This window comes from Protopterus annectens, chromosome 5.part0, assembly GCF_019279795.1.
Source record: "Protopterus annectens isolate FY-2018-M chromosome 5.part0, PAN1.0, whole genome shotgun sequence".
Classification (NCBI taxonomy): domain Eukaryota; kingdom Metazoa; phylum Chordata; order Ceratodontiformes; family Protopteridae; genus Protopterus; species Protopterus annectens.
In genome coordinates, this window is record NC_056735.1 from 525,870,018 (window position 1) to 525,896,208 (window position 26,191).

The window sequence follows — 26,191 nt, forward strand, 5'->3', positions numbered from 1 at the left end:
TCACTTGCCTTCAGTTCCCAGGTTAAACAGATACTTAGAATTGAACACCTCTGTGTCAGAAATACACATCTCTCAGAAGTGTGAAGCTGCCAGGAAGTCATAGAGCAATAAAAACACTTTTACATTTGAAACCTAGTAATTATTTTTGTTTCAAGACATAGGAAAACCTCTAGCTCTAGACATTGTGGCTGCTTGCTGCACTGAAACACAATCGTAAAACACTTTGATTCCAACTTATTTTCTTGAAGATTTGCAAGTTAACTCTGTATGTTCCAGTTTCGACTATTAAAACATACATTTGCACAGGTATTAGTTTCTATACATTTCTGTTCTTTTCCAGTAGGATACACTGTGGTTACATTCTTGAAGCTCAGTACATAACATACACTTCTCTTACATTAGTAAGACAAGCATATAAATCATATTAGTATTCACAAATAACATATGATTATTTACAAAATTCCAGATAGCTGGGCTGGGTGCAGTGTCACATTTCTATATAAATCATATTAATATTTTCGAGTGACATATAATTATTTACAAAATTCCAAATAACTGTACTGGCAGTATTCCCCTGGTGTCACACATGGTTCCCACATAACATACCCCAAAATATATAGGATGAGAGTGTACACAAAAGTCAGACTAAAAGGCAATAATGATTGAAGCCACATGGGACTTATGCACAGTAGGAATGTGTTTAATTATTTTCACCAAAAGTGAGTTTGTGTGACAAGTAATCTGAGCATTTTTATAGCTACCACAGCTTGCTGGGTATCCTCTCCTGCCCCCCAAGCTAAGTATAATGAATTACGTGCTGCTGGTGTTGGATCTGCATTCATGTACAAGCCAGTACAGGTCTTTCCCTACTAATTTATGATACTGTATGCATTTACAGGCCAGTTGGTGTTGACTGGTATCGCTGCATCATAGGCCCTATCAGCATCAATAACAAGTGAATAACAGAGGATGTGAGAGTAACAGCTCTCGGCATCATTATCTGGGTCTTTTATTTCTGGTTATACACAGGCACTGAGGAAAGAAAGGGCAACCTAAAATTCATAACGAAAGAGGATCATAAACCAAACAAGATTTCTATTGAAGAGCAGAATGAAACAGAGAAACATTCGGTGCAGAGGATTTGGAGTAAGAGCAGACAGACTTTCTCCTAAAGCCCTTATATTACATTGAGTGATGCCACACAGTGGATATTTTGTAGTGGATATCAGCATTTCAAATAAATAACATTTTCAGATCTAATCTCTACAACCATGAAAATTCCTCTAGACTACTGAATACAGGAACTGTAACATTCCTAGTGTGGTATATGTCAACAGCTAGTAAGTCCTGCACACAGATAACCTGACTGTCAGTAGTTCCTTACCACTGCTGTCATCTTTTAGTACACTGGTAGATAGAAACTGGTCATATGGTAATAACAGATAGCCATGATGCAGCTACAGCTAGTAATGAATTAAATAATTTTAGTGACAGCTGACCTTATTAGCATGATATCTGTGCTGCTGTTCCTTTAGAATGCATGATCTTTCACATCTAGGATTGTTATTTATAAAACTGAAGTTGGCACTATGCAAGGCAATTGGAAAGAGGATACATTTTGAATTGAAGCGGATGTAGAGAAGACCTTTATTTTTTTAAACAAAATTGTATTTGAGTAACTTCTTAAGCATAACAACTATGGCATTTATTTTGAGATCCAGTATGGTTACTGCACTGACCATGGTGTCCTTGCAGCATTCTGCTCTGTGGCTGGTCAAGTCAAAGTCAAAGAAAACATTATTGTCATTCAGAACTACACAGCAGTGTAGCTCAACAAAATTACAGTGCTTCATTTTCAGTGCAGGAAACAGTTGCACATATAGACAGAGAAAAAATATTAAATTAATAAAATTGGCTGGCACTATATAGTCAGCTATGGAACAGGGAACTCTGGCAGAAGGACTTTTCATTAATTTAAACAGAGCTTTAAGACACTCAGCTACCATCCTTGATTAACAAACCTAGGCAAATTGGTTTTGGGGATGCCATACTGAGCTGGTTCAACAACTATTTATCAAACTGAACATTTAATATGATTTCTGACACAAGCAGGTGAGCATCAGGAATGCCTGGCCTAATGCTTTCCTTGTTGTGTATCAATTATCTTCTGTCAGCTTTATCTACTTCCTCACATAACTTTGTATGCTGATGACACGCTAATCCACAGGCCCAACATAAGTTGTAAGTCAATTGACAAGAATCTATATAAGCTAACTTTAACTGTCTACACCACTGGGTTGCTATGCAAAAGCTTTCCATTTACACATCAAAAACAGTGCACATGATTTTCAGTTCCTCACAAATAAAAGCAAATAATGCTCAATCAGTAAGGAAACCTATGAATATTCTCATAAAAAACTGAGCTTCAGAACTATGTATGGTTATGGCTACAGCCTTTGTTCTATTTTAAATGGCAAACAGATTTCATAATCAATAAATTCTTATCAAAATTAAAGGCTTGATGCCCCAGTTTTAGCATACTTACTGTACAAAAAAGGAGCATTTAGCTATGAATGCCCTAATACCTAAACTAGAGCATGCACTGCCTGTCATTACATTGAATTTTTGTCCTCACTCAAAAACCATTTAAAGTTCCGCCAACAAAAATATGTTAATTTATTTCATTATCATATAAATTTGAACACGACTATGAAACCTCAGACAAAGCTAGATTATTACTGATATCTACATGAGTTTCTGTTCTACTCTCTACAATCTCTTTTAAACTGTTGTGTCAAGGATTCCATCTATTCCTAGCAAGCAGTTTAATTATCAACATATGCAAATATAGTCATCTCTCCATCTCCAGTGGTAGACTAATTAGAAAGACCAAGCTGTGCACTAGTATGGAAGAAAAGTTTCAGTAAGCTAGCTTGAGCTCATTGGAATCACCTTCCATTAAAACTATGCAATGGGGACTATAACTCCTTTAGAACAAAACGTATGCATGCCACTGTCTTCTGGGCATGAATCAGGCATTTGAATGAACTTTAAATTACTGTTTTGTAGTCCTTTTAAGGTAAATAACAATTGTAGTGCACCCACAGGTGTAGCTGAAGTAGATATGGGTTCCTTCCTACCTGACTCTGGTGACACCTCTTCTTTAGGCCCAACACCCCAAGGTGGCAAGCGATAACAGATTTTATTCTAGGTGGCACTTTAGTTTTAAAGGGCAATAGCACAACAAACAAATTATTTCAACAGTGCACCAGTTAGCAGTAAGGCAGAGTGAGATATACATGTAATGAAACCATACATTTACTCCCTTCCCCAGAACTCAAAAAAAATATCTTAACATTCAAACATGCACACAAATGCAATATCAATGAGCAGTAAAGCTTTTATAATGCAGCAATACAAAAAATGCAACGCCATTGAGGGAAAAAAAGGGTTATAATACAACAGTACAGATATGAAAAAGATGCAATGTCATTGAGCAGTAAAGATTCTTGAAGGCAGCGGTACTAACACGAGAAAAATGCAATGCCACTGAAAATAAAGATTTATAATGCAACAATACAAATATGAGAAAATGCAATGTCATTTAGCAATAAAGAGTCTTTAAGGCAACAGTACTAACATGAGCAAAATGCAATGTCACTAAACAATAAAGATTTATAATGCAACAATACAAATATGAGAAAATGCAATGTCATTTAGCAATACAGTGTCTTTAAGGCAACAGTACTAACACCCTCTATCCCCTAGATCAATCTAAACAGACCAACTATGAAACACTCTACTGTACCCTGTTCACCAGCCAGTGACTACTTACAGTCCTCCTGCCGGCATGATGGGGCCCAAGGTTGGAACTCATATGGATCCCAGCTATTTGTAATCCAGAAAGCATTTAGGGGAAATCCACAATCTTATAAAAGTATAAAAAAATGATGGCCAAAAGCCTCTCACCACTCCGTTGAGAATATCCCAGTGACCAGGCACCACAGTTCCTCCGACGGGAAAAATGGAAATACACCCGCCAAAACTCTGGTATTCATCTATGGCATCTCTGCACTAGGCCCAAGGGAACTCCTTTTCTTGCTGAATCATATGCAGGCATAGAACTACTGGTTTCAGAACTTCTCTCCTGAATCCACAAAATACCATCATCCAGGATTTCAGCAAAAGAGACAGACACGAACTGCTACCTCACTTCTCTGTCCTAAAACACTAGAAGAAAAATATCCAGTCATGCTGCAAGGCCCTTTTCCCTTCAGCTAGTCTTTCAGTCTTCCCTCCTTCAGCTAGTGTTCCAGTCTCATCTCTTTCACTTTTGAAATTGTCTTTTATATTCCTGAAAAGGAGCTCCACCTTGTGGTATAATGAAAATCTGCAGTCTATTACTTCTACAATGAAATACAGTGGGAGCTACACAATCCTTTCAGTCTTTTCATCTATTGTAACTACCCCCTTACACTTATTGCAGAGCTGTGTGTTCCATGTGCTGTATGACTGTAATACAAGCAATAATTATGTATTAACTACTAATAGACAGTTTTCAGCAAATACATGCTAAACCACTGTTTGAGTGTTAACCCTGCCATTCTTTAATCTTGCACAAACATCAGAGTGTCTAGTTTGTATTTCATTCCTATAAATTTACATTTATTTATGCTATGTTCTCAATAATGCATGCCTTTCTTACACTCATTATGTATTGCATCTGGCACATACAATGGCTGAAAGGGATTTTTGGAAAAGTCTGCTTACCTGCTTAACAAACTTAAATAAATAATAAAACAAAAACTAAATCAGTCTGGTTTAAATTTAAAGCATAAAATACGAAGATAGAGCAAAATATCATCAAAAACACACAGAAGTCTCAGAAATGCTAGACTTATAATGAAGCTTTCGGGCTCTCAACCCTTCATCAGCATACATAATTCTCATTCCTTCACATTTAAATAGAGGGAGCAATTAAAATCACATGACCAAACCAACCAATAAAAAATCAAAAAAATCAAAAAAATCATCTCATATACTTCATTATAAAAAATATATATATTAATCAGTATAACAGTTTTAAAACACAGTACTTTACATCAAAACCTGATTTATCAGCTCATCATAAAACTATAAAAGTACTGACCTAACCTATTATAAATTATTCATTTGTCGCTTTACTAATACAGGTTTTATGCTGGTAGCATTATTTAAACCAGGAGTGGTATCTGCTTGCAACCTAATTATCCACTCTAATTCCCTTAGTTCCAAAAGGTTGTTAACATCACCCCCCTCATACCCACTTGTACTATATCAATACATCTAAATTTGAAGCTATGTGTGTTAAATTCTAATATGTGTTTATATAAAGCATTGGTCTGTACCTGCCTATTTATTTCTGACCTGTGCTCTATAATATGATCTTTAAGCCTTCGTATAGTCTTTCCAACATAGAACGCCTGACATAACGTACAAGTAGCAAGATACACCAGTTTCGTAGTGTTACTGTTATACTGATTAATATATATATTTTTTATAATGAAGTATATGAGATGATTTTTTTGATTTTTTATTGGTTGGTTTGGTCATGTGATTTAAATTTAAAGCAGCCTGATAAGGTATAATGGTCTAGAAGAAGAAATGTAATAGGTATATTTTCCCTGAATGATCTATGCATCCTAAACACCTGTGTTAAGACATTAGCTGAGTTCAAATCAACATGCTTCTTGTACATTAATGAGCTTATAATAAGAAAATCTGTAAAGGGAAAAAAGAAGAGGGCTAATCAGATGAATGAAGAGGAAGATGAAATAGTCTACATTAAGAGGTATTATATCCTGAGCATTTCTAGTTCTGACCTCTTTTGACAGGGAATGTGATGAGAAAACAGGGAACTGAACAGGTAGGTAGTATAGAGAGAACTGCCAATGTAGTCAGTTTGTTAAAGTGATTACAATTGCATTTGGAATTGACCCTTAAATCAGCATGAGCTTAATCTTAAGAAGGTTACAGGATCTTATTACAAGAATGATCTGTTACCCCTGACCCATTCATTTATAATTAGTCATAGCAGTGGATCATGTATGTCTCTGATCCTTCTTACACCTGCAACATACTCTTATAATGTATAACAGCTTTAGTATATAAACCACACTACTAACTGTATAAATAATGAAAAAGTGAACTAGTCTCCCAGACAAACTCCAACAGTATTCCCAAAATGATCGAAGGAAGCAATGAAACAATAAAATCCTTTTATTAAGCGATAAAAACACTGATAAGCACTTTCATTTAATAAAGTATTAAACTTCATCATACACCATGTTCTTTACATCACATCCTTATATACTTAAATAGTTTGAATTCATTGGATGAAAAAAAAAATCAGTCAATAAATCCACCACCATAGCCTGCCTAAAAGGTACCACATACACAATAAAACCCAAAGAATTGTATATGTGTATATGTGTGTCCTTTCCAATGGAAAAAGCTTAATAAAATACTGAATGAGCATTACTAAAAACGTGTGTATAAAATATAATGACTATAAAGTGCTAAAGTCTTTTTCTCTCCAATGCTTTTAACCTTAGCACTGGGGTGATGGAGCTACGCTCATTTATCCCTAACCAACTGTCAGCCTGCAAACAGATTTGCAATCTAAGTTTCTTAGATGCTAAAAGTAGCCCCCATTTTGTTTGTCATTAATTTCAACCTGATCAATGACTAGAAATCTAAACCGATGCTCTAAATTGTCACAAACATGTTTAGCTAAGGCATTATTTAAGTTATGTTTTCTTATAGCATAGTCATGTTCATAAATCTGTTGACTAAATTTCCTCTCCATTTTACCTATGTAAAAGGCTGGGCATCAGTCACATGATGCTAAATAAATCACTGCTTTTGAATTGCAGTTATATTTTTCCTTTATATGGTATGTAAAATTTTATACCATAAAATTGTTTGTTACTTGTATTTTATGGCACCATGCACACGCCCCGCACTTAAACATACCATGCGTACTATGACTATTCATGAACTGTTTCTCCTTAAGTATGTCTTTAAAATTCATTCCCTTTCTGTAGGTAATAACAGGTCTTTCACCTATTTGTTTTCTAATGTTAGCGTCATCTGTTAATATAGTCCAGTTCTTTTCAAATATGGACCTTAAATTTCTAAAGTCTTCACTAAATGTAATAGTTAAAGATCTTGAATAATTGAAGACTTGTTCAGTACCATACTTTTGCGTGTCTGTAGTTATACCAGGCTCTACCATAGAATAAACAACCTCTTCTACTATTGCATCTGTAGAGTGACATTCATTTCCCAGAATGGGCTGAAAATGTCCATTCATTCTTTTCCTTGTGACTTCCTGAATCAAGTCATCGATTAATTCTACAGGGTATGCTCTTTTAAGGAACAACGAACATAAGGTATTACACTCCTGAATAAACTCTTCGTATCTGGTGACCATTCGAGCTGCCCTAACTAACTATCCCTTCACTACAGACCTTTTTTGATGCTGGGAATGTGAACTACTGTAGTGAAGGAAACAATTAGAATATGTCTCTTTCCTGTGAATTATGGTGACACATCCCCCTTTCACTTCATCCTTAAATAAGTGAACATCCAAATAATTAGTAAAATTGAAGTTCACATTCGATGTGAATTTAAAGAATGAAGTGGTGTTATTTATGTATTCCAGGAATTGCTCGGGTGTAGCCAGTGATCCCTTCCATATAAGACAAATATCATCCTGGAACATATGGTATGTCCTAATGTAGTCATTATAGGAGGACTGAAAAACAAAATGTTTTTCCCAATACGCCATGACTGCATTAGCATATACCCCACCACAAGGTGAGCCCATGGCTATACCCCTTTTCTGTAAATAGTACTTGTTGTTCAATGTTATGTAGTTATTATTTAATACCAGCTCCAATATTAGGGTAATAGTATCATGGGGGGATCCTATGTTCTATAAGTATATAGATGTAGTCAGTCTGTTAAAGTGATTACAATTGCATTTGGAACTGACCCTTAAATCAGCATGGGCTTAATCTTAAGAAGGTTACAGGATCTTATCATTACAAGAATGCTATGTTACCCCTGACCCATTCATTTATAATTACTCATAGCAGTGGATCATGCATGTCTCTGATCCTTCTTACACCTGCAACATACTCTTATAATGTATAGCAGCTTTAGTATATAAACCACACTACTAACTGTGCTAACAACAATCTACCTGATCTTAGAAGTGAAGACAGTAACTTAGGCTAGTCATGTAGCCAGTGCTGCCAAATGTCAATTATTTTCTGTCAGAGATACATGCATGCAACCATTGCATCCATCAGTGGGATGCACTGCTAACTTAGGATGTAGCACATGGGAAATGGACATCATTACACATCCCTGCCTCTGTTTATTAGGTTCATAGGTTTATAGGTAGGTACTAGGCTATCTGCCCAAAGGCATTTATAAGCCTAGCCAGAATGTGTTGGCTTTTGCCGACCCCTTAGATTAGTTCCCTGTGTCTCTGCTCAGCAGACCCACTGAAGTGTTCCCCGGGGTAAACTTTCTGTTTCCCATCCACTCGTCAAGGTTTCTCTTGAAGAGTGTTAGCGAGGAGCTCTGCCTAATGTAGATTGGAATCTTGTTCCAAAGCATGGGAAGTCTCTGGGACAGGAATCTATCCCTCCAGCATGTCCTATTTATTGCTGTGGTGAGGTTTAGATCCCTAGGGGTGTGGCTCAAGGGGATAAGGTTTTCTTTAGGTGGAGCATGTCCATTAATTCTGGGTTGGACATGGCCTTGTATGTCAGGCAGAGATCACCTCTGAGTAGGCGGTATGCAACCGAGTACAGCTGGAGTTTCTTCAGTCAAGCTGCATAGGGCATCTGTTTGAGGCCAGTGATCCTCTTGGAGAGGTACTTCTGTGGTCTTTCCAGCTGTTGCAGGTGTCTTGTAAGGTACATCCCAAATGGGGCGTTGTACTCTATGATGGGTCTGATGAGTGATGAGTAGAGGGGCACAATGACATTTTTTGATCTGGATGTGAACCCTTTTGATATTAGGTGGGCCACATAGAAGGATTTTCTAACCACTATGGCAATGTGATTGTCAAAGGAAAAAACTTCAAAGACCAATACATGTAAGGTTCAGTTAAGGCACTTTAATTTACTTGTAGCAAGTAGAAAAAAACATGCAAATACAAGGATTTGTCTAACTACTAACAGGAAGTAAGTTCATTCTTATACTGTTTTACAAGACATGGCCTTCTAAGCTGATGTAATCAAACACAACTTTAAGCATTGTACTACAGCAGGTGTTACTTCAGATTTTCTGCTGACATGACTAGATTTGTGAGAAACTTTTTAGAAAAACAACCTGGCCTTGGTGACTATTAATCCGTTTACAAGCATCTATTGTACACTCTTACTTTTCAAGGTATTTTTCTGATACAGATACAAGCAAATGTTGATTGCAGTTCATATTTTCAAGCAGGCTTTGTCCTAATATCTATTACTTCTACAGCTGTGTATGTTCTCATGGCACAGCGGAACTTCTTGTCTGAGTTTCATATAAGCAGTATTGTTCTATTCATTATTTTCCTAACGCAAACAGAAATCATCTGCTTCTCAGTAAATTTCCAATGCACAAGCAAGATTTAGCTGACAATACAAGGTCAGAAAGCAACTGCAGTTTGTACAGATTTATGCAGTATGAAATAGAATAAATGTGTTAACTCTTTTAGGCTCTGAATGCACTAAGCATATTACTAATACACACATTAATACATATTTTTCTAACATTTCCCCCCTATTAATACTTTTATTCTACTTTCAAAATAAGCATACACAGTGTGTTTTCTTCTCCTAACCTCTTCCACTCAGGATTTTCAGTTAAGAGAGTCATTCAGTTTAAACTTATGAAAGCATTTTCAGTTTTTTAACAGTTCTTCAAATTCAGTACTTTGATATAAGGTTTCAGAAACCAACATGTCTATAAGGTCTTTAATCAGTCTTTTCATGCAGGGGATACCACAACAAACACATACTCCCAGTAGGAGCATACCTACACAAATGGCAATCAGGATATTCATTAGGATGGTACCCCACCACCCAAACCATTTCTGTAAAAAGTCCATCAGTGGGTTTGGGCCTGGTTTGGTCAAGGCCGACACTTGCTGAATTACCTCAAGATGATTGTCTATCTCGTGTTTATGGTCAGGAATATACGAACAGCATTCTTCTTGGATTAAAGCACATGTACCACCTCTCGCCGCTAGGGTGAAGTCGAGAGCCATGCGGTTTTGGAGCACTACAGTTCTCATAGCATTTAGTTCATCAGTCACCAATTCGAGAGCAGAAAAAGGTGCATTGCTCATTAATTTGAGAAGTTTTGACAGTTTTCTCAGCTCCCAAATTGATTTCACTGCTCCATATGCTGGTAATATGCCGCCCACGATATAACGCTATCACTCAAGTCCATGTGTGTCAGTCCTTTACCTAGAGAGTGATGATCTTTCCAACATGCATCGATTTGTCCCACTGGATTTACAGGTTTATTGACGACTTCTCGGACATTTCGAATTGTCCCATGAGGCAAGACTGCAGTGTGTCGTATGGCCGGAACCAGGTAACCCAAAAAACAACTGCCGGACCAATTCTCAGGTAACTATTTGTATGCCTTTCTGCCACACACAAAATAACAATCCTCTACTTTAGTAGTAACCTTGCTATGAATGTACACTCACCCTGCATGAAACATTTTTCTATCAATTATAGACAGCTGTTTATAAAGAACAGAACTATGTTTTACTTCATCAAGTGTTTTATGCATCAATCCAAGAAATGAATCATAGTTTGTATTACAATAAAGATCTACTTTGTTTCCTTTTGTATAACATCTATAAGGAACAGTCACATTGCAATTGCTCCAACCCACCTGAACAGTATAATTTTTATAAAAACACACAGTTCCCTTTTGTGGAACAGACAAGTGCAATGCTATCTTATCTTGTGCTGTAATGGTTGAGGTATCATAAATCAAGTTCTCCCAGGTCTCATTGACCCCTAGGGGGACTGTAGTCATTAATAACCCCCCCCCGTATGCTGTCGGCAAAGCTGTGCAAATCCAGCAATTTGAAACATTGAAAGTCTCAGCATACACATATTTAATTGCCTGGTAAGTGTTAAAGTTTGGATGCCAGTTTATGAGTAACACTTCATGTTTATTCAGTTCAGTCTGTGTGGCTGGGAAAAGGAAAGGCCACAGCAAAAAGATTATTGTCACAAATACAGTTAACAGGATGATTATGCAATACTTAGGTTCATAGGTTCATACTAGGCTATCTGCCCTAGGGCATTTATAAGCCTAGCCAGAATGTGTTTGGCTTTCGCCACCCATTTTAAATTTATTTTGCTATGCCCTTTTTAGAGGTTAGTATACTGTGCCTCTGTCTAACAGTGACACAGAAGTGATACCCGGGGTAAACCTACGATCTCCCATCCACTCATCAAGATTCCTCTTGAAGAGAGTCAATGAGGGACTCTGCCTAACCTGGACTGGGATTTTATTTCAGAGTGAAGGGAGCCTCTGGGTTATGAATCTGTCCCTCCAGCATGTCCTATTTATTTCAGTGCTGAGGTTCAAGTCTCTCGAGCGTAGCTCGATGGGATTTGGATTTTCTGAGGTGCAGCATGTCCATTAATTCCTGGTTGGACATGGCTTTATATGTCAGGCACAGATCGCCTCTGAACAGGCAGTATGCCACTGAGTAGAGCTGGAGTTTCTTTAACCGGGCAGCATATGGCATCTGTTTGAGCCCTTTGATCCTCTTGGTGAGGTACTTTTGGGGTCTTTCCAGTTGCTGCAGGTGTCTGGTAAGGTACATCCCAAAAGGGGCATTGTACTCAATTATGGGCCTGATGAGGGATGAGTAAAGAGGCACGATGATGTCCCCTGATCTAGATGTGAATCCCTTCATGATTAGGTGGGCTATATAAAATGTTTTTCTAACCACTTTGGCCACGTGGTTGTCAAATGAGAGATTGCTATCAACTTGGGTCCCCAGGTCCCTAATTACTTCTTCTGTACTTAATGGATTACCACCTATGTGGTAATTTGTGGGCACTTTGTTTTTGCCAAAGGGGATGACTATACACTTTTTGGCATTTAGCTTGAGGCCATGGCTCTGGCACCAGTTGTCTGTTTCTATGAGGCCCTTTTGGAGGATGCTTGTGTCGGCTGGAGAGTCGATTATGGCGCCCAGTTTGCAGTCATCTGCGAACTTGGTCAGCCACAGTCCTTCCGTGTTGGCCTGTAGCTCCGAGAAATATATACCGAACAAGAGAGGTGCCAGGACGCCTTGAGGGACACCACTTGTAACTGGTTTGGAGTCTGACATGGCTCCAGCAATTCTAACCATGTGGGTTCTGTCCTTGAGCCAATTTGCAATCCATCTAGTGACATAGAGGTTTATATTTAAGCTGGTGAGCTTATCTATAATACCCAAGTGGGGTATTGTATCGAAGGCTTTTGCGAGGTCCAGGTAGGCTGTGTGGACCACCTTCCCCTCGTCAATGACCTTGGTGACTGTTTCAAAGAAATCAACCAGGTTTAAGAGGCAGGATCTGCCCTTAACAAAGCCGAACTGGGTAGGATCCAGTGTTTGTAGGTCCCCAATATCTTTATTTATGAGGTCCATGATGATCCTTTCCATAGCTTTGCAGACCAAGCTAGTCAGGCTTATGGGGCGATAGTTTCCAGGATCTGTTGAGGCACCACCTTTATGGAGAGGGACAACTGTTGCTGTACGCCACTCTTTGGGCACATATCCTGTAGTAAGGCTGAGATTGAACAGTAGTTTTATGTTTGGGTTTAGCTCTTCTTGGAGTTCATGTAGGATGCAGCCCGGGACACTGTCTGGTCCCACTGATGCTGTGTTTTTTGCTTTGGAGAGGGCGGCTCTTACCTGAGCATCTGAGATGTCGGGGGACAGCACTCTGCTGAGATAGATATTTGCCCTTTTGGTGGGGAGGGGGGGGAGAAGTTTGCGCCGAACCTGTCAGCTAGGATGTTGGCAATGTCTGTGGGTTCGGTGTATTTTTTGTCATTTTGGACTAATTCTGAGCATATCTGGGAATTACCACCCAGGTTCCTAACATAACTAAAGAAAGCCTTGTGATTATCCTTAGTTTCCTGTGCAATTTTTCTCTCAAAGCTGGCCTTAGACAATTTTATGTGTGCCCGTAGTTTTTTGCTAATACTGATCAGTGATGCCTTCCCTTTTTGGGATTTTGCTCTATCATTTAGTAGCTTCCTCCTTCTATTGTATAGTTTGTTTATGGCTGGGGTCCACCAGACAGGACGTCTGCCTTTGGAGGATTGGGTCTTGGTTTTATTTGGGATCACATGATCCATGCATTCCTGAAGGTGTTCATAGAATGCATTTATAAAGGATTCTGCTGTCTGGGCCATATTTTCCACAGGCCCAGGGGCTTTGAAGGATTCCACCTCAGTTTTGAGGAGTGTGAAATTTGCTTTAGAGAAGTTTTTCACTGTGTTTTTCTGGGCAGGGGGTGGGGTCGGGATGTGAATATCCAGTGAGATTAGTTTATGGTCTGATCTTACCAGTGAGGGACTTCTGGTCTGGAGCATAGAGTCCCCATGTTGGTGATGATCAGGTCCAGTATGTTTTCCCCTCTTGTGGGAGTGGTAACAAGTTGTTCCATAGCATTTGAGTTTATAAATTCTAGGAACCTTTGGGCTAGGGTGTTGGAGCTAGAGTAATGCTCCCAGTCTATGTTTGGGTAGTTGAAGTCACCCAATATAATGGTGTTTGGAGAGACCTTCATATTTTCCAGTGTTCTCAGGAAGGCCGAGTGGGGTTCCTGGGTTTGGGAGGGTGGTCTGTAGCAGGCTATAAACTGGAATGCAGTTTTACCCACTGTTAGTTGCACATGGATAGTCTCTGATACTTTGTGCTTTGCCACCAACCTGGAGGTGTGGGTATCTTTGATGAATATCGATACTCCCCCTCCTTTTGTGGTTCAGTCCAAGTTTTGGGGCCGAAAAGCATGGTATGAGGTATAACCTGGTAGTGCTGGGGTGCTCTCGGGAGCCCTGAACCAGGTTTCTGTTACTGCACAGGTATCGATGTTCTCCATGCTAAGGAGAGTTTTGAGTGCGTGCATCTTGAGGTTTAGACTTCTGGCGTTGAGTAGCATTACTCTTAGTTTCTTATCCCTTGTGATACCTATGGAGGTGGGTTTGTCTTTTGAGCCTTGCCTAAAAAAGGCACTATGGGGTAGCAAGAGCCTTTGCCAATATCCAAAGCCCAGGGTGACAGGTGCAAGCCATCCCTAGTGAAGCATCGTGGCTTGTCGAGCATATCATCCCAAGCTGACAGGCATTGGATCCCCTTTGAATGACACCAGTACTTAAGCCAATTGTTGAAATTGATCATCTTGTCTTCATATTGTGGCATCATTCTTGGTGAGGGTAAGATGCTACTCAAGGTCAGGGTCATACCGGCCTGGGCTACATGCTCAGAGAGCTCCTTTATGTCTCTTTTCATGTAGTCCAGGGAGGTACTTCTCAGGTCATTCACACCAGCATGGGCAATGACTGAGTCATATTTGTACTTGCCTTGGAGTGACCTGAGTGCTTGTGTTATGTGGCAGATCCTAGCACCCGACAGGCTGCTCACCGTGACCCTCTCCTTGTTCAGCCTGGTGAGCGGGACGTCAGTGCGCCTGATGATAGAGTCACCTATTACAAGTGTATCAGGTGTGTTGTTTAGTCTTAAGGGCTGTGACTGTTCGGCACACTGGCTTTGTGAGATATGTGTTGCACGTGTTTTGTTTTGGGGGTCTCTGCTGCTTTGGCAGATCTTTATTTAGAGCCTCCAAGTATGTTTTTGTGTGATTATGTGTTTGGTTTGCTGTCGTGGTAGGTCTATGTGAGACTGGAATTGTAGTGAGTGTGGTTTCCTTCTCCTCCTGACTGGTTATGCCAGTACTGAGTTGAGAGAGCTTAGCCTCCAGTTTGGCTATATGGTTGCATCTCTCACGTGTTGGAATTTGTTGGGAGGAGGAGAGGGTTGTCTGTGTACATGAGGCAGTTGTAACATTGCCTCAAGATTCCCAGATTCACCAGCTGGACCAGAGGGATTGACAACTGACCTTTGGACATGCTAGAATAATATTGGGAATTCCTTAATAATTGAAAACCAGGGCCAGTGGGGAGTGAGGGTGTAGTGCTTTTAATTTTTAGTGCTGACTTATATAATTGCTTTAGTGAGCAAGTGCCAGGTAACTTAAGTGCAATGTGTTACAGGTAACTTAAATGCAAAACGACAAACAGTAACTTTCTTTCAAGTGAAACAAGGAAATAAGTACAGTAAGCAATGCAGATATCACTAGTGGTCCACAGAAGCTGAGAAGCCGCGTATTAGGTGGAATTAGCGTTCCAGGGAAATAACAAGCAAACAAACAACAAGCATATAAACAAAGCTAGATTCAGCAGGCCTGGATCTAGTCTATGCTACAGCAAACAAGGTGTACCAATTTCAGTAGGATACAGTTCAAATATTCAGGCACTATAAACCTTTAACCAGAAATTCCCAGCTCAGAAGGGCAGAGTCCAGCCTCTTCTCCCACAAGAGTGCAGACCACAAACCTTCTTAATGTAAAATAACTGGCCTGAAGCCCAAGTGCTTAAACCAGAACTAATACACTTTAAGAATAACATACACTGGGCTCTCAATCAGCAGTTCCCAACTTAGAAGGATGAAAGCTACCTGTCCTGCCACCACAGTGCATGCCACAAACCTTCCTAATGTAAAACAACTGGTCTGAAGCCCAAGTGCTTAATCCAAAAGACTTAGAATGATAGCTACACTTTAATCAAGTTACTACCAAGCAGTAATAAATACAATTGAATACTTTAGAGAATGCCTGGATTAGTGCTCAAGTTACACAAACAAAGCTAGATCCAGCATGCCCGAATCCAGTCTATGCCACAGCAAACAAGACGCACCAACTTCAGTAAGAAGCAGTTCAGATATGCATGCACTATAAGCCTTTAACCAGAAATTTCCAGCTCAGAAGGGCAGAGTCCAGCCTCTCCTCCCACAAGAGTGCAGACCACAAACCCTCTTAATGTAAAATAACTGGCCTGAAAGCCCAAGTGCTTAAACCAGAATTAATACACTTTTAGAATAACAGACACTGAGCCCTCAATCAGCAGTTCCCAACCTAGAAGGATGTAAGCTACCTGTTCTGCCACTACAGTGCAGACCACAAACCCTCTCAGTGCAAAACAACTGGTCTGAAGCCCAAGTGTTTAAACTAAAAGGCTTAGAATGAGTTACACCAAGCAGTAATAAATACAATTGAGTACTTTTAAGATAATGCAAACGTAAAAAAAGTAGGTAGAAACACAAGTACAGTAAAAGCAGATGAATTTTTTTTTTTTCTGAATAAGTGCTGAGATCAAAGAAACAGATTTGAGTGCTGAAACTAGAAAACTGGCTAGTTATAAGAAAAAAAAACTAAGCTAGAAGGCTTTCCTCCAACACAGAAGGGCTTGGGGGCTCAGAAGCCTACAAATAGTCTATACCACTTAACAGGAAAGGCAGGAAACAAGCTTAAATTTTTTTTTTCTGTTTCCCAGATGCTCTCTTTGTTCACAGTAGGAGTGCCTGAAATCAGAATATGATCTCACTGCACTCAGTTGAGTGAGCAAATGAGATGGGCCCAGAAGGAGTATCCAAACACAAATTTACAAGAGGGGCGGGCAGTTGCAAGGCCACTAAGATTAACACCAAAACAAAAACACGGTGGGTGGGTGGGACTAACTGAAGAGCAAAGTCAAAACTTCCAGTTCAGTTAATATTCCTTCCACACAGTTAAAATCAATTTAAATACTGTATTTTTTTCTGAGGAAAAGGTTGTTCTGCATTCCTGTTTCTTCTGGACTCTATCATTTTTACTCTTGGCATGTAACAAGATTTTTGTCCAGTTCAAAATTTTTAACTAGTTTAGGTCAGGTGGATCCAAGAGGCACATTCCGCTATCTTGACTGCAGTGGGTGTTGACAAAAGCACTTGATACGGACCTTCCCACTTTGGAGATGTCCAGTTCTTTCTCTTGACTACCTTCAGCCAGATCCACGCTCCAGGGGGCACTGCCACTTCTGATGGTCTGGTTCGCTCTTTATCTGAAACAGAATTTAACTGCAGCAAATGTTTAGAATTTAATAACTTACACATATACTCTGCTAATGTACTATCAGCTTCCTGGTCTGCGGGCATGAGAGATTTTTACTGAGGTATATAGTAAGCCCTTCCAAAGAGCTTTTCAAATGGAGTCAATCCTTTTGCATTTGGAACAGTTCTCATGCTCAACAGTGCCAGGGGCAGACAGTACACCCAGTTTCTCTGTGTTTCTGATATTAACTTTCTTAGCTTACTCTTTAAAATCCCATTATGCCTCTCTACTAGCCCTGCTCATTGCGGGTGATACGCACAATGATTCTTTAAAGAAATTCCAAAAAATCTACTTAGCTGTTGTATGGTCTGATTCACGAAGTGCGTGCCATTGTCACTGTAGATCCTTTCCGGAATGCCGAATCTAGGGATGATTTCTTTTACAAGGACTTTGACCATTGTTGTAGCATCTGGATTTTTAGTCGGAAAGGCTTCCACCCATCTGGAAAACATATCTACAATGACAAGACAATACTTCTTATTTTCACATTTATTCAACTCTATGAAATCCATACAAATAGTATGAAATGGATATGGTGGTGTAGGGAAACTCCCTTGTTTGGGCTTTAACGCCCCTTGTGCATGATGTTTATTACAAATGTGGTATACTGCGCAGAACTTTTTAGAGTAATTTGAGAAAACATATGTCGTGAACACTCGGTTCACCAGCTATACCATCCCCCCTGTTGAGACATGGCTCTGCCCATGGCTCAACAAAGCTGCATATCTAAACAAATTAGATGGCAATATTGGTTTCCTTTCTTTAGAGATGTACAGCCCCTTTTCAAGAATTGCTCCTCGTTTTACCCATCTTTGTTTTTCAACTTTCATAGTAAGTGTCTGCATTGTTTTTAACATTTCTAAGTCTAAAATCTCAGAGGGTTGTAATTCCTCATTCAAAAGAAACGCTTCTGAAGCTGCCTGCTTTGCAGCTGTATCAGCTCTCGCATTACCTTTTGAAATCCTGTCCTGTTGCTTGGTATGAGCTGTGCATTTACAAATAGCTACTTTCTGAGGTAACTGAATAGATTCTAAAAGATCTAAAATAAACTGTGCATGATTAATCGGTTTGCCAGTAGATGTTATCATTCCTCGATTTTTCCACTGTTGCGCAAAAACATGTACAGTAGAAAAAGCATACTGGCTGTCAGTAAAAATGTTTACACATTTACCCTTTGCTAAGGTACATGCCCATGTCAAGGCAATCAATTCTGCTGCCTGTGCAGATAAACTGTGTGGTAAAGATTTCGCTTCTATAATGTCTGTGTCAGAAACTACTGCATATTCTACTAGGTTCTGTCCTGCAGGACCCCTTTTACATGAGCCATCCACGTAATATGTCACCTCGGCATCATCCAAGGTAACATCCGTAAGATCTTTTCTAGGTAGTGTCTTTTGCTCAATCACCTGCAGGCAGCTGTGTGGTGTGCCATCTACAGGGGTTGTGAGCAAGGTAGAAGGGTTCAAAGTCGTACAACATTCAATTATCATGTGAGGTTGGCTCAATAATATAGTCATACAGGAAAGATGCCTAACAGGGGAAAGATATGCTACCTTCTCTTGCAGTAAAATAATCGTGACTGCATGAGGCACTCTCAATGTGAGAGGGTGGAACAACACTACTGAGGGCAAAGCCTGTACTGCCATTGCAGCTGCAACTACTGCTTGTACACAGTGAGGTAAAGACCATGCCACTGGGTCCAGTTGTGAAGAACAATAAGCAATAGGGCGTTGCTTGTCCCCATGCTGCTGTGTTAACACTGATGTCATATAACCTTGCTTACAATCTACAGTTTGGAAAAAACATTTATGATAGTTTGGTAATCCCAAAACTAATGAGGACGCTATTAACTGTTTCAGTTTACAGAAAGCAGATTCTGCTTCTGGTGTCCATTGTAACAAATCCTGTGCTGCCATAGGCTTTTTATAAATCAGGTTAGTCAACAGTGCAGATTCCAAGGCATAGTTTGGAATCCAGCTCCGAACAAAATTAGTCGTACCCAGAAAGGACATCATTTCCTTCTTGGTAGTGGGTTTTGGTGCTTGCAAAATCGCTATTTTTCTGTCCTCATCTAATGTCCTACCCTCCTTGGATATTACATATCCTAGGTATTTGACTTGTTTTTTCCAAAGCTGCAGTTTATTTTTGTTTACTTTATGTCCTTCAGTGGCTAAAAATTGTAATAGTGCTATGGTATCTTCTTTACAATCTTGCTGGGTGGGGGCTGCCAGAAGGATATCATCAACATAAAGCAAAATCTGACTACCTCTTGGTGGGGTAAATCCCGCCAAGTTGCTTGCCATTTCTTGTGAGAATATTGTTGGACTTTCACAATACCCCTGTGGTAGTCACGTATATGTGTACCTTTTCCCCTGAAATGTAAATGCAAACCAATGCTGGCTGTCAGGGTGTATCGGTATCGAAAAGAACACATTGCTGATATCTACCACAGAATAATATTTCTGTTGAGGTTTTAAATCATTCAACAGGGTGTGTGGATCTGGCACTGTAGGTGCCCTTGGTATTACCATGTCATTTACAGCTTGTAAGTCTTGGACCATACGCCATTCCCCATTTGCTTTCTTAACAGGAAATAAGGGTGTGTTACATGGTGAATCAGGAGATTCCACCAGCACCCCTTCCTTAAGCAAAGCTGCTATAATAGGTTTGATTCCTACCTCTGCATCTTTCCTTAAGGAATACTGTCTTTTTTTGTGGTCTAAATGCTGACTTTGGTGTAATAGTAACTGGTCCCGCTGTACGAATAAGTCCTACATCTGATTTTCCTGTTGACCAGAGAGTTTCTGGTATATTCTGTAAGACATTCTCTTCCTCCTTCAATAGGAGTGCTAATCAGCTGTCCTTGCTAGACTGCAAGTGTACAGCTGGGCAGGTCTGAGTTATCCAATTCAACTTCTGCATTTGTATTCCCTGTTCTGATAGTTCTATCTCTGTCTGTTTCTCCCATCTTGTGACTTTTCCTCCTAAGTCTACCCATTTCACATTTTTGTCCTTGGTTAAGCTAACATGTGGTAATCGATTAGATTTATAAAGTGCAAAGAACTCCTGGGGCAATAAACAGCTGGCTACACTGTTCCCTTCTGTGTCCCAGTGCAGATTACGTAATATCAATCTGTTTGCACGGTTTCTAAACAATTCTTGCTCATATTCCTTATCAGGTCCTGGTGTGTTACAATAATACAGAGTACAGTGCAACAAGTGCTGTTTATCAATGTCAAGGGAGGGGAACTTGCTGACGGCTACGTTCATCAACTCTTCGGTCACCGCCCCTGGGCCAGTCATAACCAAGTCCTGGCTGTACCAATAATACGTTTTACCCACCAATTGCACTGCAAAGGTATCAATTTGCCGCTGTGCTTCCATACCCTGCATGGTTGGAACTACTGCTATACCAAATAGCTGCATAAGGTCTCTACCCAAGAGGTTTACTGGGCATTTTGCAGAAACAACAATTTTGCTTTTCTGGGTCAATCCTGAAACAGGATCAGTTATCACAATATTATGGGAGAGGGGCTCCCGATACAGCTGTCCATTAGCTGCTTTCACTAATATGTAATCAGGTGACTCTGAGTTCTCTGGCAGCTTGGAGGGATGTATCAGGGTCCGTGAGGCCCCTGAGTCACACAAAAATGTGACTTCCCTCCCTTCTACCAGGAGTGTGACTTCTGGTTTTGTGTCTGCTAAATAGAGCTCTAAGCTCAATAAAGCCAAATCCAATATTTCATTTTCTTCACTATCCGTGACTTCTTGCACTTCCTCTATGTCTTCTGTCACATTCTCTACTCCCTCTATCACATTCTCATCTGTCCTTTCTCTGCTGTCCCCTTCTAGTGATTCCTGACTACCATATAGTCAGTCCTCACCCTCCTTATCTTCCATGGTTGCCTTCTTGTTTTTCTTGCAATCCCTTGCCAAGTGTCCTTTCTTACCGCATTTAAAACATTCACCCCTTTTCTTTCACCCTTCAAAGTCCTCTGATCATTGATCAGATTGTTTGTTTCCCTGGGCAATTCTCTGGCCCTTCTTCCCGGACTGTACTACATAAACTTCTGCTCCATCTTCTACAGAAAATACTTGGGCTTTCTTCTTCATTTTACTATTAAAATGCCTTTCGGCATGCCTAGCATATTCAAGCAATTACTGTAATCTGCTTGTACGATGATCTACCATGTGTTTTGTAATAAAACTGCTTATGGGTGCAATACTGCCTTTCAAAAATGCATTCTTTAACTGTTGCGCATATGGGGAATCATGTGTCTGGTCTTCAGGAACCTGCATTCCACAATGGTTATTAAAACATTCTAACAGTCTGGCATAATATCTGTCAACAGTCTCACCTTCTTGTTGGATGCATTGATTAATGCAAGTCCAGTCTGCCCTACGCTTCCATTTCTCAGAGATTCGGTCTGTAAGACCTTTCACTCTGTTGTCTAACTCTGCACTACTATGTGGGAGGGGCCTGAGCGCAATATCACAGGGATTCCAGTCGCCACTAATCATGTGCCAATCTGGTCCCACAATTTGTCTGACTACTTTTTCTACCTCTTCTCCATTTAAATTATAACTCAGCCTCATTCCTTGCAAATCTTCTAAGAACTTTCTAAAATTAACTTTTGGATGGGGAATTCCCTCAGTGGCTTTCCGGATGTCTTCCAGAGTCCAGGGTCTATACACTAGAATAGTTGGGTCCTGACCTTCTTGCCCTGCCTGAGGATTAGGCACTTCTATAAGTGGGCATATTTCTTCTTCACTCATATATCGTGAATTTCTACCCATTTGATATAACTCAATGTCCCCTTTTGAGTTTCCTGCCTGTGTTCGAGATCTGGTCTCGACGGGATCTCTAACAAACGGTGTTGCTTTTGTAGTGTCTCTACTTACAGTGATAGCAGGATATCACAGGGGTGGACTAACTTGTTCACTTGCCTCATATTCTGGTAAGGGAGGTGAAGGGGCTGATGCTATTACTAAGTTATTATCCTCTTTATCTAAAAACATTGCTTTTGAATTATTACTCTTTTGTTCCCTTCGGTTTACTTCCTCAATCCACCTGTGTGCCTGAGGAATTCCTAATTGACGTTGCTTCTTTACCCGACCTTTAGAATCGGTTATAAGCTGTTTGACAAGTTTGACAAGCGAGGATTTCTCTAGTTTACCATCAAATTCATATTTATTAACCCATTTTGAGTAGTATTTAATATTATCAGCACGCTGTGACTGCATGTATTTCGCGTATTAGGCTAATGGTGGATTTTGGGACCTTTTTGTACAATTATTACACATTTTATTCTATCCTTTTAATCGTTATGTAACACCTTATTTTTACGTGGTACCACGGATATTTTTATAGTCTCTTCAGAATGACTGCCTACCTGCTCTGTTTCCCTGATCTATGACAAGACAGTAATCTTTCTGTCTCTGACTTATGAACAAAGTCTCTAACAGAATAAATACAAATCTAGTCCCTGATCTAAAACAGAAAAAGAAGGGAGATTCACCTTACCTGAGCCTTCGTGATTGATCACCTGGTTCGAGTAAACCCATCCTTCATAGGTTCATAGGTTCATAGGTTTATACTAGGCTATCTGCCCTAAGGCATTTATAAGCCTAGCCAAAAGTTTTGTGGCTTACGCCACCCCTTATGTTAAAAAATACTGTGTCCATTAGTTTGTTGTGCCTCTGTCCAGCAGTGACACAGAGATGATTCCCGGGGTAAACCTATGATCTCCCATCCACCGGTCAAGATTTCTCTTGAACAGAGCCAGCGAGGTGCTCTGCCTCACATGGACCGGGATTTTATTCCACAGCATAGGGAGTCTCTGGGTGACAAATCTATCCCTCCAGCATGTCCTATTTATATCCGTGCTAAGGTTTAAGTCGCTTGCTCTAGTGGATCTGGTAGATTTGGAATTTTTGAGGTGGAGCATGCCCATTAATTCCGGGTTGGACATGGCCTTGTATGTCAGGCACAGGTCACCTCTGAGCAGACGGTATGTGACTGAATAGAGCTGGAGTTTCTTCAGTCTGGCAGCATATGACAGATTTTGGAGTCCCTTTATCCTTTTGGTGAGGAACTTTTGGGGTCTCTCCAATTGCTGCAGGTGTCGGGTGAGATACATCCCGAATGGGGCATTGTACTCGATCATTGGTCTGATAAGTGAAGAGTACAGGGGAACAATGACCTCACTTGATCTGGATGTGAATCCCTTCATGATCAGGTGGGCAATGTAGAAGGTCTTTCTAACCACTTTAGCAATGTGAGTGTCAAAAGAAAGGCCACTGTCAACCTGGGTCCCCAGGTCCCTGATAACCTCTTCTGTGCTTAGTGGATTGCCACCTATATGGTAGCTTGGGGTTACCTTGTTTTTCCCGAAGGGTATGACTATACATTTTTTGGCATTTAACTTCAGGCCATGGCTCTGGCACCAGCTATCAGTTTCCGTGAGACCCCTCTGAAGGATATCTGTGTCCGATGTACTTTCCACTATGGCACCCAGTTTGCAGTCATCTGCAAACTGTCAGCCATAGTCCTCCTATGTTTGCCTGTACTTCTGAGAAGTAGATGCCGAACAACAGGGGGCCAAGGACTGAGCCCTGTGGGACACCACTTGTGACCGGCTTGGAGTCTGACATGGCGCCAGCAACTCTAACCCTGTGGGTTCTGTCCTTTAGCCAGTTTGCAACCCATCTTGTGACATATGGGTTTACATTTAAGCTGGTAAGTTTCTCTATAATACCCGAGTGGGGTATTGTGTCACAAGCTTTTGCAAGGTCAAGGTAGGCTGTATGGACTGCCTTTCCCTCATCAATGGCCTTGGTGACTGTTTCGAAGAAGTCAACCAAGTTCAAAAGGCATGATCTGCCCTTGACAAAGCCAAACTGGGTCGGGTCCAATGTCTGCAAGTCCCCTATGTCTTTGTTTATGAGTTCCATTATGATCCTCTCCATAGCTTTGCAGACCAGGCTTGTTAAGCTTATGGGGCGGTAATTACCAGGGTCCATAGAGGCACCGCCTTTGTGGAGTGGGACCACAGTTGCCATACGCCACTCCTTCGGCACGTATCCTGTGGTAAGGCTAAGATTAAACAGCTGCCTTATGTGCGGGTTTAGTTCCTCATTGAGTTCATGTAGCACACAGCCGGGGACACCATCCGGTCCCATTGATGCTGTGTTTTTAGCTTTAGAGAGAGCAGCTTTCACCTGCGCATTTGAGATGTCTGGGAGGCTACACTCCGCTGGGATAGTTATCTCTCCTTTTGGGGGGGAGAGGGGGGTGAAGTTTGCAATGAACCTGTCTGCCAGTATGTTGGCAATGTCTGTGGGTTCAGTGATTTTTGTATCATTTTGGACTAATTCTGAGCATATCTGGGAGTTTCCACCCAGGTTTCTAACATAGCTGAAGAAGGCCCTATGATTGTCTTTTGAATCTATGGCAATTTTTCTCTCAAAGTTGGTCTTGGATGATTTTATGAATGCTCGTATTTTTTTACTAATAATGATCAAGGGTGTCTTCTCTTTTATGGATTTTGCTCTATCATGTAACAGCTTTTTCCTCTTATTGTAAAGTTTGTTTATGGCTGGGGTCCACTAGACTGGACGTTTGCCCTTGGTGGAAAGAGTCTTGGTTTTATTAGGGATTGCCTGATCCATGCAGTCCTGGAGGTGTTCGTAGAAGGCATTTGTAAGGGCTTCCGCAGCTTGGGTTGTGGTTTCCACTGGCTCAGGGGCCTTGAAGGATACCACACCAGTCTTGAGTAGTGTGAAGTTTGCTTTAGAGAAGTTCTTCACTGTGGTCTTTTTTGTTTGGGGTGGGGGCGGGATGTGGATTTCCAGTGAGATTAGTTTGTGATCTGATCTCACTAATGAGGGATATACTTCCGGTGTGGAGCATTTTGTCCCCATGTTTGTGATGATGAGATCTAGTATATTTTCTCTTCTTGTGGGAATGGTGACTAGTTGTTCCATGGCATTTGAATTTATGAACTCCAGGAACCTTTGGGCTAGAAAGTTGGGGCTTGAGTAATGTTTCCAGTCTATATTCGGGTAGTTGAAGTCACCCAATATAATGGTGTTTGGAGATACATTTATACCCTCCAGTGTCTTCATGAAGGCTGTGTGGGGTTCCTGAGTTTGAGAGGGTGGCCTGTAGCATGCTACAAATTGTAGAGCAGTTTTGCCTATGGTTAATTGCACCTGGATGGTTTCCGATGCTTCGTGCGTTGCCACCAACCTGGAGGTGTGGGTATCCTTGATGAATATGGATACACCCCCTCCTTTTGTGGTGTGGTCCGGGTTTTGGGGCTGGAGCATGATATGAGGTAAAACCTGATAGTGCCGGGGTGCTCTCAGGAGCCTTGAACCAGGTTTCAGTCACAGCACAGACATCAATGTTCTCCATACTGAGAAGGGCCTCAAGTGCGTGCATTTTGAGATTTAGACTTCTGGCATTGAGCAGCATTACCCTTAGTTTCTTCCCATTTTTGTTTTCTAGGGTGGTAGGTTTAGAATTTGAGCCTTGCCTAAAAAGGCACTATGGGGGTGGCAAGAGCCTTAGCCAATATCCGGAATCCCAGGGGTGACAGGTGCAAGCTGTCCCTTGTGAAGCAGCGTGGCTTATCAAGCATGTCATCCCAGGCAGACAGACACTGGATCCCCTTTGAATGACACCAGAAATTAAGCCAATTGTTAAAGCTGATCATCTTGTCTCTATGTTGTGGCATCATTCTTGGTGAAGGAAGGATACTGCTCAGGGTCAGGGTCATACCTGCCTGGGCTACATAATCAGAAAGCTCCTCTATGTCTCTTTTCATGTAGTCCAGGGAGGTACGTCTCAGGTCGTTCACACCAGCATGGACAATGACTGTGTCATATTTGTACTTGCTGTGGAGTGA